This window comes from Callorhinus ursinus, unplaced genomic scaffold, assembly GCF_003265705.2.
Source record: "Callorhinus ursinus isolate GAN/ISIS: 27379988/994484 unplaced genomic scaffold, GSC_fseal_2.0 scaffold4, whole genome shotgun sequence".
Lineage (NCBI taxonomy): Eukaryota > Metazoa > Chordata > Mammalia > Carnivora > Otariidae > Callorhinus > Callorhinus ursinus.
In genome coordinates, this window is record NW_027397066.1 from 45,341,073 (window position 1) to 45,361,477 (window position 20,405).

At 40.1% G+C, this 20,405-nt stretch overlaps 1 long non-coding RNA gene across 1 annotated transcript in view; it reads left to right on the forward strand.

Annotated features, from left to right (window-relative positions):
- The window catches only part of LOC141372460 (uncharacterized), a 199,730-nt gene that overhangs the window by 159,445 nt on the left and 19,880 nt on the right, over positions 1 to 20,405 (forward strand). The gene's annotated exons all lie outside the window — the stretch shown is intronic.

The following is a 20,405-nucleotide window of genomic DNA, read 5'->3' on the forward strand; positions in this document are numbered from 1 at the left end:
CTGGAATTCTCCAAAGTCTCACCATGCCAGGAGAGAATATGCTTTCTTTATAAGCATCATCCAGAAGTTAGACGTAGAGTGAGAGTTTTGTTATATGATCATTGGAGAGGTTTCAAATAGTCAAAACCCTACTTTTAATGAACACTGCTAATTGCCAGTGGGATACCATGCCTCAAATTCAGACACTGAAGTGTACTGCAGTACAGGAAAAGGTTGGGTTGACATTGCTTAGAGAAAGAGGGTTAAAGGAGACAACATTTATTGTGGACTTCAAACCGGGTACTTTTATTTATATTATCTCATTCTATCCTAATAAAACTTTGAGGCAGGTTTATTACACTCCTGTATGTATAGATGAGGAAACTCAGGTTGAGAAGGGCTTGCCAATTAGCTTTGAAGTGGGATACACGGGCTTGGCACTCATGTGTGTTAAACTCTAAACCATGCTCTTTCCATGACACTGCCCGCTTCCTTAGATCATTTGATTAAGGAAGCAGGGAAAGTGGGATAAGGAGAAATGGAACCAGGAAGATTTTAGAAAGGGATAGTATCTTAATCTACTTTTCTGTCATTTTCCATGGACCTTCAAAGCTTTTTACTTTTGACCTTGGGGCATTGAATCTATAGATACATAGTAATCTTGATCTGAAAAAATCATGGTTGGGCTGCTAGAATTATTCTGCTTTCCAGCAATCCCAAGGGCAACTTCAGATTTGCTTTGCCTTCTGTAAAGGATGGCCTATTACTTTATAGAACCACCCATAATGTATCATATTTTGAATCACATTTAGTTTTTGAATATCTATGACTTGTATATATCAAAAATATATATTTTTGAACCATGTGATGTTTAAAGGAGCCGTTTTTCTTCTTTCTTCCCAGGTTTATTTAGCCTCAATCACTAGAGGCTTATTTACTTTCTGTGATAGGTGGGCCCTTTCAAACCATCCTGACAATACAGAAGTATCCAAGGCCTAGTTTAGATACTCAAACTAAAGATTTCTTTAGAATATCAGAAATAAAAACTAGAGGTTCCTGGTCAAGGACTGAGTAAATAGCTTATACTTTAATCAAGCTATGATGTCTTTTTTTAAAAAGATTTTATTTATTTAACAGAGAGTGAGAACACAAGTAGGCAGAGCAACAGGCAGAGAGAGAGGGAGAAGCAGGCTCCCTGCTCAGGGAGCCCGACATGGGGCTCGATCCCAGGACCCTGGGATCACGACCTGAGCCGAAGGCAGACGCTTAACCAACTGAGCCACCCAGGCCGCCTAAGCTATGATATCTTTGAGTGTAACAGGGGCAACATGCAAAAATAACTAAAGCTCCTTTCTCTTAGGAAGTGGCAGTATTAAGTCTGATACTTGTATAGAAAGTATTACTACAGAATAAGTACATTTCTTTTATTTATTTATTTGACACAGAGAGAGAATGAGCAGGCAGGCAGAGGGAGAAGCAGGCTTTCTGCTGAGCAAGGAACCCAATGCGGACTCGATCCCAGGAACCTGGGATCATGATCTGAGCCGAAGGCAGACACTTAACCAACTGAGCCACCCAGGAGTCCCCATTTCAGTGCAATATAGTGATATAACATTTGCATAACACTCTTCAGTTTATAAAACATTTCCTTGCAGAGTCTCTCTTCCATTAGGCAGGTATGACAGTTGGTATCATAGCCCCATTACCTGGTGAAAAAGTAGAGAGTTAGAAAGTGTAAGTGACTTGTCCAAGATCACATAATCAGATATAGAATTCAGGTTCTCTGAATCCAAAATCAGATCTTCTGAGCACTAAAGGACTGTGCCTGCATATTTGTGACCACTTATGAGAAAATATTTCACAGGCAGGGTCACTGTTAATCCGACTTGTTCCAAAATAGTGCTTCAGCCCGCTCCCCGCCCCCCCCCTCCCCCCCGCCCAGTCTCCCTGCACAGTAATGGTAGCTCTTATTCTACCGTTAACTTTTGGGTGATGCTTATAAAGCATATTCTGTCTGTCAGTGGAAGACTTTGGAGAATTTAATGAGATAGTTAATGGTCTAGAAGGTCTTTCTTGTTTTCCTAGTCCATTACCAATGTTCATATAGATTCCATAAACACTCTCAGATAGCATTTCCCTAAATCATTTAGATTGTACTTCTTTTTTTTTAAGATTTTATTTTTTTTTGAGAGAGAGAGAGAGAGTACAAGCAGGGGAACAGCAGAGGGAGAGGGAGAAGCAGGCTCCCTGCTCAGCAGGGAGCCTGATGTGGTGTTCCATCCCAGGACCTGGGATCATAACCTGAGCCAAAGGCAGATGCTTAACCGATTGAGCCACCCAGGAACCCCTGTAGATTGTATTTCTTAGCTGTGTGATCTTCTTCTTCTTCTTTTTAAAGAGATTTATTTATTTATTTGAGAGAGAGAATGAGAGAATGAGAAGGAGGGGCAGAGGGAGAGGGAGAGAGAATCTCAAGTAGACTCTGCACTGAGTGCTGAGTCTGACATGGGGCTCTATTCCACAACTTGAGCTAAAACCAAGAATTGGAGACTTAACTGACTGCACCATCCAAGTGTCCCTTAACTGTGGTCTTGTACAAATTACTTAACCCCTCTGGGCCCAGTTCCATTTGTAAATGGGGATAATAACAATCCCTGCTATGAGCATGAAATGAGTTGATCTATTCGAATGAAACATTTAGAATAGTACTGGCACATAGTAGTACTCAACAAATGTTGGACATTATTATTAATACATGCAAAGTGCTTGACACCCAGTAAGTGCTCAGTAAATGTGAGTTTAAAAAATTAAGGAAAGAGGAAGAAAGGAAGACAAACTATACTGAATTCATAGTTTTTGGAAGGTAGGCTTTGATGACTAGAAAGAGCAGCAGAATTAACATCCTCCCCCCTCCCCCAACTTATAAACGGTGACCCTATTGTAGCAGAATGGTGAACCTCTTCTGCTCCAGACTCTGCTAAAGTTTATCACCATCCATGAAGAAAATGCCAACACTGGGTTGTGATTCACTGTGCCCATCAAAGCTGGTGCTGGTAATGACGTCTGTGCTGCCTCCTTGAGTGGGGTTTGAACTGGGTAACCCAGCCATTTCCCTGCACATTTTTCAGGACTCTCAACTCCTGCTATAATGAATGGATTCACAGGTACTTTCCTCAGCAAAAATGACAGCAGTGCTTTTAGGAAGAATGTTCAAAAGCACATTCACAAGACTGTTAAGCCAGGCATATAAGTAAATGTGAATTAAGTCATCATAGTCTGGCTAATCTCTAAAGAGAATGTGCCTGTCTTTGAGCAGCTAAGAAAAATAAAAGAAAGGATTCAATTATTTGCATTCAGTCAAACTAAATGCTAAGTTTGTCTTTAGGGCAAAATGTTTATATTACTTCTTACCAGGTATGCAAACAAGCTATTGTGCTGCCAGCTAAGAAGATTAAGTGCCCAGCTACCTGGGTCTTGAGAACACTGAGTTCTAACTAGTCTTTGAAGAGAAAAAGGCTCTTACACAGTAAGGCTATAGGAAACCAGAAGGGACCGCAGTTCTAAAGCCTATGTCGGCATTGGCACTTTGGGCACAATGGCTCTGGGTGATTCGCTTTTCTCTACAAGAATGGGTTGTAGAAAACCAGGGAATAATTACCTCTCTGGCAGTCTACTCCACAGAGGTGAAAGAAGTCAGAAGTAGGTAACCAGAGACAAAAAAGCCACGCTAGGTCTTCCTGTTTGAGGATACCAAGTCCCTATTCCCTGTTTGGGGTGTGATATAATTCTTTCTCTTGAGAAACACAACATGAATTAATTTGACTTATATTAGTGCATAAATGGAGATTATAAAGTACCTTACAAGGAAATTATGATGACAGCTTCACATGAGGGGCATTTCTTCCCTAATGAAGTTGTTGATAATTGGGGTTGATTGAAATTGAAAATAGATTATTTTATTACTCATTGCTCCTCAACCCCAAACTTACTTTGACTTCCCTTTCTTTTACTCTAATTTCCTCTTGCATAATGTAGAGATATGTGATAATACTAATAACAACAATAAGAAAGACAGTACTTAAAAAAAAAAAAGAAAGACAGTACTTTAAATAGCTAAGATTTACAGAGTGCTTGTATTATGCCAGGAACTGCCTTTATGCATATTTATTTTCTGCAACAATCTTAAGAGGTAGATGTTTTCATTAATCCCATTTTAAAGATGTAGGGAATTTATATAACTTGCCCAGTCTCGTTCAGCTGGTGAATAGTGGACTTCAGATCCAAACTAGCTCTGAATTACTACTACTGCTACCTCTACTGCTAATACCACTATGACTGTGACAACGAGCACCACTGCTGCTACTTACTGCCATCCCTGTAACAACTGTAACAGCTTCTACCCGCAATTGCTACAACAGCAACAGCTACCACTACTATGACCATGACTGTGCTGCTGCTGGTACTAGAAATGAACACATACCCACCACATCACTTAAAGCTCAGTGATAAAAATAATCATGAATCAGATCTGAGACTCTCTTTGTTAATGCTACATCAGTAACTTCTCACACTATGCTGTTGAAGTAGCCCTAAAGATAAGTGAAAATGAGTAGAGGGGTCGGGCATGGCCAAAGACAACCCTATAGAAAACTAGAACTTTCTAGAAGTTTTGTATATTTTTTTAATTACCATATTATGTATTATTTGTTTCAGAGGTACAGGTCTGTGATTCATCAGTCTTACACAATTCACAGCGCTCAACACAGCACATACCCTCCCCAGTGTCCATCACCCAGCCACCCCATCCCTCAAACCCCCCACCACTCCAGCAAACCTCAGTTTGTTTCCTGAGATTAAGAGTCTCTTATGGTTTGTCTCCCTCTCTGGTTTCATCCTGTTTCATTTTTCCCTCCCTTCACCTATGATCCTCTGTCTTATTTGTCAAATTCCTCATATCAGTGAGATCATATGATAATTGTCTTTCTCTGATTGACTTATTTCGTTTAGCATGATACCCTCTAGTTCCATCCACGGTATTGTAAATGGCAAGATTTCATTTTTTTGATGGCTGCATAATATTCCATTGTATATATATACCACATCTTCTTTACCCATTCATCTGTTGATGGACATCTAGACTCTTTCCATAGTTTGGCTATTGTGGGCATTGCTGTTATAAACATTGGGGTACATGTGCCCTTTTGGATCACTACATTTGTATCTTTGGGGTAAATACTCAGTAGTGCAATTGCTGGGTCATAGGGTAGCTCTATTTTCAACTTTTTGAGGAACCTCCATACTGTTTTGCAGAGTGGCTGCAGCTTGCATTCTCACCAGCGATTTGGGAGGGTTCCCCTTTCTCTGCATCCTCGCCAATGTCTGTTGTTTCCTGACTTGTTAATTTTAGCCATTCTGACTGGTGTGAAGTGGTATCTCATTGAAGTTTTGATTTGTTTTTCCTTGATGCCAAGCGATGTTGAGCACTTTTTCATGTGCCTGTTGGCCATTTGGATGTCTTCTTTGGAAAAATGTCTGTTCATGTCTTTTGCCCATTTCTTGATTGGATTATTTGTTCTTTGTGTGTTGAGTTTGATAAGTTCTTTATAGATTTTGGATACTAGCCCTTTATCTGATATGTCATTTGCAAATATCTTCCCCCATTCTGTCAGTTGTTTTTTGGTTTTGTTGACTGTTTCCTTTGCTGTGCAAAAGCTTTTTATCTTGATGAAGTCCCAATAGTTCATTTTGGCCCTTGCTTTCCTTGCCTTTGGCAATGTGTCTAGGAAGAAGTTGCTGTGGCTGAGGTTGAAGAGGTTGCTGCCTGTGTTCTTCTCAAGGATTTTGATGGATTCCTGTCTCACATTTAGGTATTTCATCCATTTTGAGTCTATTTTTGTGTGTGGTGTGAGGAAATGGTCCAGTTTCATTCTTCTGCATGTGGCTGTCCAATTTTCCCAACACAATTTGTTGAAAAGACTTTTTCCCATTGGACATTCTTTCCTGCTTTGTTGAAGATTAGTTGACCATAGAGTTGAGGGTCCATTTCTGGGCTCTCTATTCTGTTCCATTGATCTATGTGTCTGTTTTTGTGCCAGTACCATACTGTCTTGATGATGACAGCTTTGTAATAGAGCTTGAAGTCTGGAATTGTGATGCCAACAGCTTTGCTTTTCTTTTTCCACATTCCTCTGGCTATTCGGGGTCTTTTCTGGTTCCATACAAATTTTAGGATTATTTGTTCCATTTCTTTGAAAAAAAGTTGATGGTATTTTGATAGGGATTGCATTAAATGTATACATTACTCTAGGTAGCATAGACATTTTCACAATATTTGTTCTTCCAATCCATGAGCATGGAATGTTTTTCCACTTCTTTGTGTCTTCCTCAATTTCTTTCATGAGTATTCTAGTTTTCTAAGTACAGATTCTTTGCCTCTTTGGTTAGATTTATTCCTAGGTATTTTATGGTTTTGGGTGCATTTGTAAATGGGATCGACTCCTTAATTTCTCTTTCTTCTGTCTTGTTGTTGATGTATAGAAATGCCACTGATTTCTGTGCATTGATTTTCTATCCTGCCACTTTACTGAATTCCTGTATGAGTTCTAGCAGTTTTGGGGTGGAGTCTTTTGGGTTTTCCACATAAAGTATCATATCATCTGCAAACAGTGAGAGTTTGACTTCTTCATTGCTGATTTGGGTGCCTTTTATTTCTTTTTGTTATCTGCTGAGGCTAGGACTTCTAGTACTATGTTGAATAGTGGTGGTGATAGTGGGCATCCCTGCCATGTTCCTGACCTTAGGGGAAAAGCCCTCAGTTTTTCCCCATTGAGAATGATATTTGCTGTGGATTTTTCATAGATGGCTTTTATGATATTGAGGTATGCACCCTCTTTCCCTACACTGTGAAGAGTTTTAATCAAGAAAGGATGCTGTACTTTGTCAAATGCTTTTTCTGCACCAGTTGAAAGGATCATATGGTTCTTGTTCTTTATTAATGTATTGTATCACATTGATTGATTTGTGGATGTTGAATCAACCTTGCAGCCCAGGAATCAAGCTCACTTGGTCGTGGTGAATAATCCTTTTAATGTACTGTTGGATCCTATTGGCTAGTATTTTGGTGAGAATTTTTGCATCCATGTTGGTCAGGGATTTTGTTCTACAATTCTCCTTTTTGATGGGGTCTTTGTTTGGTTTTGGGATCAAGGTAATGCTTGCCTCATAAAATGAGTTTGGAAGTTTTTCTTCCATTTCTAATTTTTGGAAGAGTTTCTGAAGAATAGGTATTAATTCTTCTTTAAATGTTTGGTAGAATTTCCCTGGGAAGCCATCTGGCCCTGGGCTCTTGTTTGTTGGAAGATTTTAGATGACTGTTGAAATTCCCTTACTGGTTATGGGTCTGTTCAGGTTTTCTATTTCTTCCTGGCTCAGTTTTGGTAGTTTATACGTCTCTAGGAATGCATCCATTTCTTCCAGATTGTATAATTTGCTGGCATATAGTTGCTCATAATATGTTTTTATAATTGTATTTCTTTGCTGTTGGTTGTGATCTCTTCTCTTTCATTCATGATTTTGTTTGTTTGGGTTTTTTCTCTTTTCTGTTTGATAAGTCTGGCCAGGGGTTTATTAATCTTATTAATTCTTTCAGAGAACCAGCTTGTAATTTCGTTGATCTGTTCTACTCTTCTTTTGGTTTCTATTTCATTGATTTCTGCTCTGATCTTTATTATTTCTCTGCTTTTGCTGGGTTTAGGCTTTTTTTTTGCTGTTCTTTCTCCAGCTCCTTTAGGTGTAGGGTTAGGTTGTGTATTTGAGACCTTTCTTGTTTTTTGAGAAAGGCTTGTATTGCTATATACTTTCCTCTTAAGACTGCCTTTGCTGCACCCCAAAGATTTTGAACAGTTGTGTTTTCATTTTCATTGGTTTCTATGAATTTTTTAATTCTTTAATTTCCTGGTTGACCCTTTCATTCTTTAGTAGGAGGCTCTTTAATCTCCATGTATTTGAGTGCTTTCTGACTTTCCTCTCGTGATTGAGTTCTAGTTTCAAAGCATTGTGGTCTGAAAACATGCAGGGAATGATCCCAATCTTTTGGTACTAGTTGAGACTGATTTGTGACCTAGGATGTGATCTGTTCTGGAGAATGTTCCATGTGCACCAGAGAAGAATGTGTATTCCGTTGCTTTGGGATGGAATGTTTTGAATATATCTGTGAAGTCCGTCTGGTCCAGTGTGTCATTTAAAGCCTTTATATCCTTGTTGATCTTTTGCTTGGATGATCTGTCCATTGCAGTGAGGAGGGTGTTAAAGTTCCCTACTATTATTGTATTATTGTTGATGTGTTTCTTTGATTTTGTTATTATTTGGCTTATATAATTGGCTGCTCCCATGTTAGGGACATAGATATTTACAATTGTTAGATCTTCTTCTTGGATAGACCCTTTAAGTAGGATATAGTGTCCTTCCTCATCTCTTATTACAGTCTTTGGTTTAAAATCTGATTTGTCTGATATAAGGATTGCCACCCCAGCTTTCTTTTGGTGTCCATTAGCATGGTAAATGGTTTCTCACCCCCTCACTTTCAATTTGGGGGTGTCTTTGGGTCTAAAGTGAGTCTCTTGCAGGCAGCATATTGATGGGTCTTGTTTTTTTATTCTATCTGATACCCTGTGTCTTTTGATTGGGGCATTTAGCCCATTTACATTCAGAGTAACTACTGAAAGATATGAATGTAGTGCCATTGTATTGCCTGTAAGGTGACTGTTATTGTATATTGTCTGTGTTCCTTTCTGGTCTATGTTACTTTTAGGCTCTCTCTTTGCTTAGAGGACCCCTTTCAATATTTCTTGTAGGGCTGGTTTGGTGTTTGCAAATTCTTTTAGTTTTTGTTTGTCCTGGAAGCTTTTTATCTTTCCTATTTTCAGTGACAGCCTAGCTGGATATAGTATTCTTGGCTGCATATTTTTCTCATTTAGTGCTCTGAATCTATCATGCCAGTCCTTTCTGGCCTACTAGGTCTCTGTGAATAGGTCTGCTGCCAGTCTAATGTTTCTAGCATTGTAGGTTACAGACCTCTTGTCCCGAGTTGCTTTCAGGATTTCCTCTTTGTCTCTGAGACTTGTAAGTTTTACTCTTAGATGTCAGGGTGTTGACCTATTGTTATTGATTTTGAGGGGGATTCTCTGTGCCTCTTGGATTTTGATGCCTGTTTCGTTCCCCAGATTAGGGTAGTTCTCCACTATAATGTGCTCCAATATACCTTCTGCCCCCCTCTGTCTTTCTTCTTCTGGGATCCCAATTATTCTAATGTTTCTTCTTATGATATCACTTATTTTTTGAATTGTGCCCTCATGATCCAGTAGTTGTTTATCTCTCTTTTTCTCAGCTTCTTTATTCTCCATCATTTGGTCTTCTATATCGCTGATTCTCTCTTCTGCCTCATTTATTCTAGCAGTTAGAGCCTCCATTTTTGATTGCACCTCGTTAATATCCTTCTTGATTTCAACTTGGTTAGATTTTAATTTTTGTATTTCTCCAGAAAGGGATTCTCTAGTATATTCTATGCTTTTTTCAAGCCCAGCTAGTATCTTTATAATCATCATTCTGAATTCTAGTTCCCACATCTATTACTAATGTCCGTATTGATTATGTCCCTGGCGGTCGGCATTGCCTCTTGTTCTTTTTTTTTTTTTGAGGTGAATTTTTTCATCTTGTCATTTTGTCCAGAGGAGAATAGAAGAATGAGAGAATAAAATGCTAAAAGGGTAACAATGACCGCAGAAAAATATACACTAAACAAATCAGAAGAGAGCCGAAACCAGGGGGGAAAGAAAGGAAAAAAAAAAAAGAATATGATCAGGCTGGTGAATAGATCAGAGCCACACACTAGATTTTGGGTGTATTTTGGTCCATTAGAAGAAACTGCGTCCCAAAATTTTAAAGAAAGAAAATATATATATATACAAAAATAAGGGTAAATACGATGAAGGGATGGAATATGACTGTAAAGGTTAAAATTAAAAACGATTTTAAAAAAATTGATAAGGTAGATGTTGGTTGAAAAAAGAAAGAAGAAAAGTAAAAAAAAAAAAGGGAGAGAATGTGATCAGGCAGGAGACTAGAACAAAGCTATACACTGGATTTAGGGTATAATTTGGTCTGTTAGGAGAAACTTATCCCAAAATTTTAAAGATAGAAAAGCTTATATATATATATATATATATATATATATAAATATATATATATATATATATATATATATATATATAAAGGTTAAATACAATGAAGGGATAGAATATGACTGTAAAAATGAAAATTTTTAATTTTAAAAAAGGAATTGATAAGACTAAATGGTTGAAAAAGGAAAGGAGAAAAATTTAAAAAATATCAAAATTTAAAAAATTAACTTTGAAAGACTAAAGAATCATGGGAAAAAAGCCATGAATTCTATGAGCTGTATTCCCATGGCAATGGAATTTTGCAGTTCTCATTGATTGGTAAACTTGGCTGGATGTTCCTGCTATCTTCTGGGAGAGGGGCCTGTTGCAGTGGATCTCAAATGTTTTTGCCGGAAGTGGAATTGCCCCGCCCTTGCCAGTTGGGGCTAAGTAATCTTCTTGGGTTTGCTCTTGGTAGCTTTTGTTCCCTGAAAGCTTTCCCTATAGCTTTGGAGGATGAGAATGAAATTTACAGCCTCCCAATCTCTGCCCTGGAGGAGCCAAGAACTCAGGGCCCCTCTCCTCATTCAGCCCCCAGAGAAAAGTGGTCAATCACTCCTGTCTCCCTGGTCTCTGGCCGCTCTCCGTGCTCACCTGGCCTGTGACCGATCATTTCTATCTCTGGCACACGACCCCATGTGGAGTCTCCAAAGCCAGCAGATCCCTGCGATGCGTTCCCATGCCGCTCCTCCTGGGGGAGGAAGGGGAGTCTCCCCGATCTGCTGCTTGTTGGGTCCCTGCTGGAAGAGACGTGGCCTGACTGTGCTGTAGATCATGGTTTATGGGAACCCCGAGCTGAGAGCCCACTCCTTGGCTCCGCCTTTGCAGCTAGCTTCCCTGCTCCGATATCTGGGAGCTCTGCTGCACTCAGGCACCCCTGGTCTTTCTGTGACCCCGAGGGTCCTGAGACCATACTGTGCCAGTGAGGTTTCCATGCCCCACCCCCCCACCCTCGCTTAGCCACTGGAGCGACGTCCCTCAGCAGAGCAGACTTCTAAAAGTTCCGATTTTGTGCTCCACTGCTTTTGTCACTTGCCGGTAGCTGGCTGAGGAGGCTCCCTCCTCCCATGGTCTGTCTTCCCAAATATCGCCTGGGATTCACTTCTCTGCACGTCCTACCTTCCAGAAAGTGGTCGCTTTTCTGTTTAGACAGTTGCTGCTATTGTTTTCTTCAATCTCCTGTTGAGTTTGTAGGGTTCAGAATGATAACTATCTAGCTGATAACTATGTAGCTGAATTCCTGGGACCAGATGAAATTTAGGTCTCCTACTCCTCCCATATCTTTTCTTAAAAAAAAAAACAAACCCTTAAAATTAGTTTTTATGTCATAATAAATTTGTATTGATTTTAATATAATTAAAAATTTTCCCTAATAGAGTTTGAGTAAAGTTGACAGAATAGAAGCTCTGCCAAATAATCTAGTGAGTTTGTGTTTTCCTGGTTTGTGTTCTTCTGTTGTACTTAGGTGTGTGAGTTTGTGCACACTAGATTGAAAAACATGGATGCATGATGGCAAATAATTGATTGACTACCATAAATAAGGCTAGATGTTAATGCCAGCTCAACTTTGAGTTCTTTATTCAAATGCTGTCTCTTTGAGAAAGGTTTCCCTGCTTCCCCTTGTCTCTACAACTAGGCCAGTCCCTCCCTGACTCTTCCCCAACTCCAACCTCCATTTTTTCTTGAATATTACTAACCCTTAGTAGTTAGTAACAGTTTTCTGTTATAATTTTCATATGTAAATTACCTGAAGGCAAAGATCATGTCTAGCCTTCCCCCCCATTGTTAAATTCCTGGTTTTAACACAGTGCCGGACACATAGTAGGGGCATGAAACTATTTGTGAAATGAACGGGTAAAGGAATGCATGAGCTTCCTGAAGAGTCAGCTGTCCTCTGCCTCAGCTGGGTGCTGTTGGGAGCAACCTCTCTGGGTTTGGCAGTCTTCTTTTATCCAGAGCCAGTACAATTGACACCTCATTTATTGGTCATCTTTGGGGTGTGATGTGGTTCTCTAATGTGATGTATCCATATAAAAGGAAGTATGTATTGAAGTTTTAAAACATTCTAACAACAGTCATTTGGACAGGTGGCCATCTGGGCACCCTGTACTGTCTCCTGTTAACATTTTGGTGGAAGGCTCTGCGAGATAGCACAGCTCTGGCTTTCAGCAGTATGTCTGTACCTTGCTCAGAGTGATATTAAATGTGCTGGGGTGCGTTTAGGTAGAGGACAGTGGTGCCTATCTATCTTCTTTAGGAGCTGACTGCTACACCCTTGCAACACTTACTTTCCTAATGGGGTGCTCTTTGGGAATGACAGATTTACCCCTTTGGCTGGTGTTTTTTATAGAAACTGCAGGGAAAGTTGAATCCCCTACAGGTTTCTTTTTGTTTTTTTTTGGCCTTGTACTATTTTGGTCAGCCCATGCTGGGCTGTTTAAATAACACTGTGAAATTATCACTTATCTGGCACTAGGTGGGTAGCAGTGTTCCACATAAGTGGATTTTCCAGATAACTGAAACTTACCCTGCTACATTGCATACTTGAGAAAGAATTACCATTTATATAAAGCCTTCTAAAATATGTGATACCCATCCCTGCCTGCTTTTTAAATCTAAGTACGGTGAATATATTTTACCTTTACCTTGATGGCTCAAGGTCAGAACTTTCTGTATAGAATCATATTTAGACCTGGGTGGGCCTTGATTCAACCATCTGGTTCAACTGCCTCAAAATAGACAGGAAGAGAATGGGGCCCAGAGAGCTCGTGTGACTTTCTGAAGACTGCACAGCTAGGCAAATAGAGACCTACGTGAAAATGTAGCCCTCGGCTCTTAGCTGAGTGCCCTTCTCATTGTCCTAGATCAGAGGTTCTTTAGGTATGTAGGGTTTTTATCTTTTCAATAAGTAGCTGTAAGCTACTGTTTTTATTAAGTTGATTTTCCTGATTCTCAGTTTTTTTTCCTGAATCCTCTGTAATTGAAAAGTCAGTTTTCATTTCGTGCTTTCATGATGTGTTTGCCTCTGTCCTGTGCTCTTATTTGGAGTACCTCTTTAAAGTGGGTGGTGGTGATGGCGGGGTCAGGACTTAAAAAATTCTTTTAAATGAAGAAACTTTACTTTTTAGAGAAGTGTTAGGTTCACAGCAGAATTGAGTGGAAGGTGTGGGGAGTTCCCGTGTACCCCCTGGAGTGGAGCCTTCTTAATACTTTCTTGTATATCCCACAGTTTAGCCCAGTATCTTGTATGTAGTAAGTGCTTAACAGAATAGTTGTTGATTGGTGTGTTCTATACCTGTGTGTTGACGAACCAAGTAGTGAAGGATGTTTGAAATGTGTTTTAAATGAGAATATACTGTACTATAACAAGGTTCTGAGAGAGGGCCTACAGGGCCAGATTGTAAATAAAGTATATCAACTCTATGACACCAGTGTAGCTCCTCAAAGACCTTCCTTGCTTACTTCGGAGTTTTCAGGCCATTCTGATTATTTGAAGCCATTGGATAAAAGAAGTGTAACTATAGTAGGAATGACGATTAAAATAACAACAAATAATATTCTACATGAACAATACTTGAAGCTAGATTTGGGTCTGGGAGTTAGATTTTAGAACTAGTTGTGCCACCAGTACATGGCTATGTCATGTTTACAGTTGTAATCTAGCATCTGGCCTAGGGCCTACTTGTAATCTGGTGTCCATCACAGTCCCTAGGACCTCGTGACTAGCACAGTGCCCTGTACATAGAAGGGGCTCTACCCCTTAGAGGAGGCATTGTCTGAAGAACACATTGGAGTTACCCAGGCAAAGGGAGGGATTGCCTTAGAAAAGCACTTTACTTAGAAAATCAGTTACCAACCCCATTAGGGGAGAAAAGCCTCTTGAGAATGAGGGGATTGTAGTCCAAGGTGAAACCAGAGAAATAAGCAGAGACAGTTCATGGAGGGTCTGAGAAATTTGCTAAGGAGCAGGAGTTTCATCTGGAAATACAATAAGGAGTCACTGGAGCATTTTAAGTTGGGAAATTACATGGTCAGATTTGTTTTAGAAAGATCACTTGGTCTTCATGATGGAAAATTTATTCATTCTACAAATACATGCTGAGGGTTTGCCTTGTGCTAGGCATTCTTCCAGGAGCTGTAGAGAAAGCTCTGATTAGTTAAAGTCCCTAATCTCAAGGAGCTCACATTATAGTGCATGTGTATGTGTATGGTGGCAGCAGCAGAGGTGGGGACAAGTAGACAAATGTACTTATAATTACAGGTAGTGACAAGGGATCTGCAAAAAAACATAGAACAGGGCAGTAGAAGGTGGCTGGGGTAAGGGGAGTATTTGAATTGGATGATCAAAAAATGACTCCCTGAGATGTGACACCTCCTGAGAGACTGAGAGTGGAGAGACCAGATGAGAGGTGATGGGAGGCTAAAGTAAGGTAGTGGTAGCAGTAACAGAGGAAAGGGGCCCAATGACAGCAAAATTTAAGGAGGTAGGGCCTATAAGACTTGAAGAATAATTAGATATGAGAGATGAAGGACAAGGGTTAGGATTGGATATGTTTCTGGCTTGAATAACTGGGTGGATATTGGTATTGTTCATTCAGGTAGGAGAGCAGGGTTGAGTAATGGAGTGGGTTTAGCTGTGTTGATGAGGTCAGTCTTGGGCATATTTTATTGTAAAGCAATAAAAACTCTGTTTATTACAATCCTATATCTTCTCTGAATGCCTGAACTCTTGTGCCCCATTTTCTCTATTTCAGGCCAGGCAGGTATGGTCAGGGTGCTCAGGGTCCTCACCCCCTGTCCTAGCCCAGTCCACAGGGACCCTGGAGACTCCTATGCTGGGTGATGACAATCTGTATCTTGGGGTCAGCCCTCTGGTGATGACCAGCTCACCTGCATGCTCCAGGATCTCATTGTCTTCCAATGAAACCATGGTGATGGTGGCCTGGTATTTATGCCTGTGCAGGCATGACTATGGTGCCCTCACCAATTGCCGAGGCCAGGTTCATGTCCATGGGCTCTGTAAAGCTGTCAGGGTGGTGATGGTGATGGTGTCAGTAGCTACTGCCTCTGGTCTCAGTCCTGCACAATAATCTGGTGTCTGGCTCTAGTCTGTCATCTTGGACATTTTGGAAAGCATAATGGTACTCCTTGATGGTTCTGCTCTCTCTTTTTTTAAGTTTTTATTTAAATTCCAGTTAGTTTACATACAGTGTAATATTAATTTCAGGTGTACAATACAGTGATTCAACACTTCATACAACACCCAGTGCTCATGACAACAAGGGCACTCCTTAATCCCCATCACCTATTTCACTCATCCCCCGCACCCACCTCCCGTCTGGCAACCATCAGATTGTTCTCTATAGTTAAGAGTCTGTTTCTTGTCTTATCTTGTTCTCTCTTTTTATTTTCGTTTGCTCATTTGTTTCTTAAATTCCACATATGAGTGTAATCATATGGTACTTGTCTTTCTCTGACTGACTTATTTCACTTAGCATAATACTCTCTAGCTCCATCAATGTTGTTGCACATGGCAGATTCTCCTCTCTTTTAAGGTACTTGGAAGGCTGAATGTCCTAGCCTTCTTGAGGTTGCATGGAGCCATATAACTAGTTCTGGGCAATGGGTTATGAGTAGAAGTGACACATGTTTTTGGCTAAGGCACTTAGATATTAGTGCCATATCTTGCACTTAGTCTGTTACCTTTGTGGACCATGGAGAAGGCTTTGTGTTGGGATGGCTGGGCTACCTGGGTCTCTGGGTACAGAAGTAGTTACTCTGGAGAGCTTTGTATGAGCGAGAAATAAACTTCTGCATGTTAAGCTACTATTCGGGGTGGCTTATTATTGCAATGTCAACTAGCCTATTCTGGTTAATATAAGCATGTTGAGCTTAATGTACCAGTGGGATCACCAGGTGGAACTGTTCAGTAGGTAGTCAGATATACAGGGCTCAAGTATAGGAAAGGTCTAGAATTCAGATATAGATTTGTGAGCCATTCATAAATGTATGGTGGTTGATGGGAATGAATGAAATCAATCAAGCTGAGTGAGCAGTGAAGGCTGAAGACAAAGTCCCAGAAGAAACAAAATTTAAGGAGAGGAAAAGAGAAAGAGAAACCCACAAAAAATCAATAAAAAAAGGAGCAGCCAGAGCGATAACAGTAATATTGGGGAGTGTGGTATGCGTTTGGAGAGGTAGAGGGGGAAGGGGCAGTACAAAGAGTGGTTACTCTGAAGGTTCTCAACAGGCAGGGTTTAGGTGCTGCAGAGTTGAAAGAGAGTCTGGAAGTCTTACCTGTTGCATATGCAGAGAAAACACAGTGCTTTTATTGGCCTTGTATGCTTATTGGGTCAGAGTTGAGGCAATTAATGAAAATCATGGGGAAGTGAAGCTCTTCTCTCGGTGCTGCTATTGGGTTCAGGAGACATTATGAAGGAAGAATGGAAGAAATATCATTCATTTAATACAGTACTTATGATGTGCCAGACATCCTTCTAGACATGGGACATATAGCAGGGAATGAAATAAAGTTCTTGTTCTCAAGGTACTCATCATCATTTCAAAGAAACAGATAAATATGTAATATTTCAGGTGATGGTAAGTACTAAAATTGGAAGGGAAGCCTAGTAAAGTGACAGTGTGATAACTTATAAGATATTTGGGGGAATCTGAGACAGTGACATTTGAGCAGAGACCTGAATTAAGGGAGGGAGTAAACCTTCTAGAAATCTGGTGAAAAGTGTTCTAGGCCAATGAAACAGTGGGGGCAAAGGCCCTGGGGCAAGACTGTGGTTGGCAGTTTGGGGGGATAGTAGGGAGGATGGTGTGTCTGGGGCAGTTGGGCTGGGGGGAGAGTGGCATGAGGTGATCTCAGAGGCTGTGAGAACTGGTTCATGTGGACTTTGAGGACCTTGGAAAAACTGTGGCTTTTATTCTGAATGAGGTACAGTTCTCCTGGAATATTTTGAGTGGAGAAATGGCATGAAATGATTAATATTTAAAAACATTACTCTGGGGGCTGTGAGAGGAGAGAAATGTAGGTGCCAAGGGTGAACACAAGAGTTTCATTAGAAAGTGATTTGTGCAAGTCCTTTATCTGGACTGGGTAATGGTGGAGTTGGTAGGAAGTAGCTACATTTGGTTACATTTTGGCTACACATGTAAGGAAGTACCAATAAGATATGCTTTTGGGCTGGATGCAGGATGGTTGAAAATAATTTCAAAGTTTTGGCATGAGCAACTGGACAGATGGAATTGATTTTTTTGTTTTTTTGGAGAGGGAGTTGACTGTAAAAGAAACAGTTTAGAGAGGAAAAATGTAATATAACTTCTGTATATGTTAAGTCTGAGACACCTGTGAGATATCCAAATGACAGTGTCTAGTTGGCAGGTGGAGACACAAAGCTAGAACTTTGGAAGAGGTCATTCATATCAACTTTGAAGTTGTCAGTTTATAGTTGGATCCTTAGCCTGGAGGCCAAGTGAAGAAGGTATTTCAAGGATAAGGGCTAATAAGCCCTGTCATAGGCTGCCACTGTAAGAGGTTAGATGAGAGTTATGACCATTGTTATGATAGATATTAAGAGCAGGTATAGTGGAATGGATGGGGACAAAATCTAGGTCAAGAGAGAATTGGCAGAGAGCATTTTGACACTGCAAGTATAAATACATTTTTTTAATTGAGATTTTCAATAAAGGGGAAATGGTAGTTAGAGGGGAATATTAGATCTGGGAGGGATTTTCTAAAAGATAGGTGATACTGTAATATGTTTGTATACTGATGGGAATGATCTGGGGGGAAATTCAACGATGTATGGGTAGGGGTACCAAATCCTTCAGTAGGCAAGAACAGAAGGGATCCAAAGTATAAGTTGAGGGATTGCCCTCTTACAGGGGTGTGAACAGTTCATCTATTTTAATAGGAGGGAAGGAAGAATATGGGTACAGATGCAGGCAGGTTTATGATTATGGGAGGGTGTGAAATCTCTTCTCACTGCCTCCATTTTCTCAGTGAATAAGAAGCTACATCATAGCTGAAAGAAAGGATAGCAGAAGAGATGTTGGAAGTTTGGGAGAGAAAAGGATAGAGAGAATTCCTCTGGACAGTGGGAGACTGAGAAACGATTAGGGAAGTAAAATATGCATGTCAGGAAGCAGTAGAGTTCCGCTTGAAGTTTGTAGTCATGAATTTCAGGTGTGACCAATAAACTTAATTATATTATATGTTTGCCTAGCCGGTGGCTTCAGTGCCTGTGATTTAGGGGCAGGTTCAGAGTGGGTTTGCAGTTAATCAAGGTTGGGGGTAAGGAATGTTAGAGCATGTGCAATGTTGTAAGTAATAATGATGGGTTGCGGAGATTGTTGGAGTTGGGGGACTAGAGGGAGTGAGCCCGAGGGTTAGCAGATGGAGGTCAGAGAAGGGGATGCTTGAGCTAATGAAAGCAGTGTAGTCATTTGTAATGACAGTGACAGTGTGTATAGCAAAGAGGGAAGCTAAGATAGGGTGGGAGATCAGTTCACTGTAGGTGAGAAGGCAATGAAACTGAAAAGCCAACATACTGGAAGGAGTTACAAGTAGACATTGAAGTTACCAAGAATGGTGGTGGAGGGTGACAGTGAATCAGGTGCTGCATCTTCAAGGGATGAAGAGAAGTAACCTGTGGCTCTTTAGCTAAGTGCAGCAGGGGAGATGAAGAGGATGATAGAACATTGATAGCATGACTTTGAAGGAGTTGGGATTCACGGAGGTGTCCCTTGTATATATTTTCATGATGCTCTCTTATTCTACATTTTTATTTAATCTGTGCCCTTATTCTGTCTCTTTTACAAGCCCCATTTTACTAAATTGTGAGTTCACTAGGTACAGGGACTGTGTTCTCATTTTTAACTGCCACAGTGCCTAACACAGTGCCTGATCTATACAGGCAATTACCATTTGTTGAATTAGATTGCACCAAATGTGGAAATTTAAAGATCAAGTGGCTAACAACCTAGAAGATACAATACTGAAATGGAATTTACACCTAGATTTATTGTGTGTACTAAAAACATAGCACTGTCAGCTAATCATGTAGTTCCAATTGTTTCTAGAGTTCTAAAGACATTAAAAATGTAATTTGATCATAAATATTGCAAAGAAAAGCCTGGGGCCATTCTATTTGCATGGAAGGGTGCTGTTTCCTTGTTTTTATATGGCAGGGATAAAAATCTCTGGGAAGGAGCACCATTTTCTAGCTTTGACCACTTCCTGAACCCCCCAAGTATTTGTTCATCCACAATTGCTCTTTGAAAGCTAAAGAATAGTTTTTATTTTGCAGAAGGAGCTGTACCCTGCCTTAATCATACCTAGGGCAAACTGGGCAATGCAAAAACACTGTTCATGAAAATCTCCTCACTGTGTAATGGCATTGTATATGATGAATAATAAAAATAACAAGAAAAGAGAAATTTTGATTGAAACTATAAATTCAACTTAGATTTGCTTCCATAACTTATTTCTGCAGCATCTAAATGTAAATTGTAAGGGTGAAGAACTATTTTATGTGATGTCCAAAATTGCCTTTTGAAAACCATGATGCGATGTCAGCACTTCATTTCTACCACTGACATAGGTAATGGAGAGAGGGATCCACCACACAGTGTCACTTTCTGTGGGTAATTCGCATTCTCCTTGTGTCTTTCAATTACTGCTGGCAAAAATGCATAACTAATGAACTTAGATCAGAGATACTTGATTTGTACTCCTTCTTTCCTCATATCTGTCACCTCTTGCTCTCCTATTTTCCCTCTCCCTCCTCTTTTCCTAGACACTCATAAACCAGAATCACTTAAAGATAATAGCTCCTTCAAAAATGTAACTCCACAGGATTTAATTAAACCTTAAGTCTCAGACTGTCCTGGGGAGGCTGAAGTAGTATGAGATGAATCTTTGTTCAGAATGAACATGGGATTCTAGCGGCTTCAAGGTGTCTGAGACTAGTACATTAAAAGAGAGATTTGGCTTGTTGCTGGTTGTATGAATTCAGTGAATTAAACTGTGGGCTAGAGAATTAGCAGTCCTCCTTTTTGTGTGACCTTGGCTATGAAAGTGTTCTTTCTTTCCTCTTCCTTATCTGTAAAATGGAATTTGAATACCAACCTTAAACTCTGTTGTTGCTTAGAAAACAGCTTCTTAAACTTTGACCTCCGATATATTTTTCTTTGGTT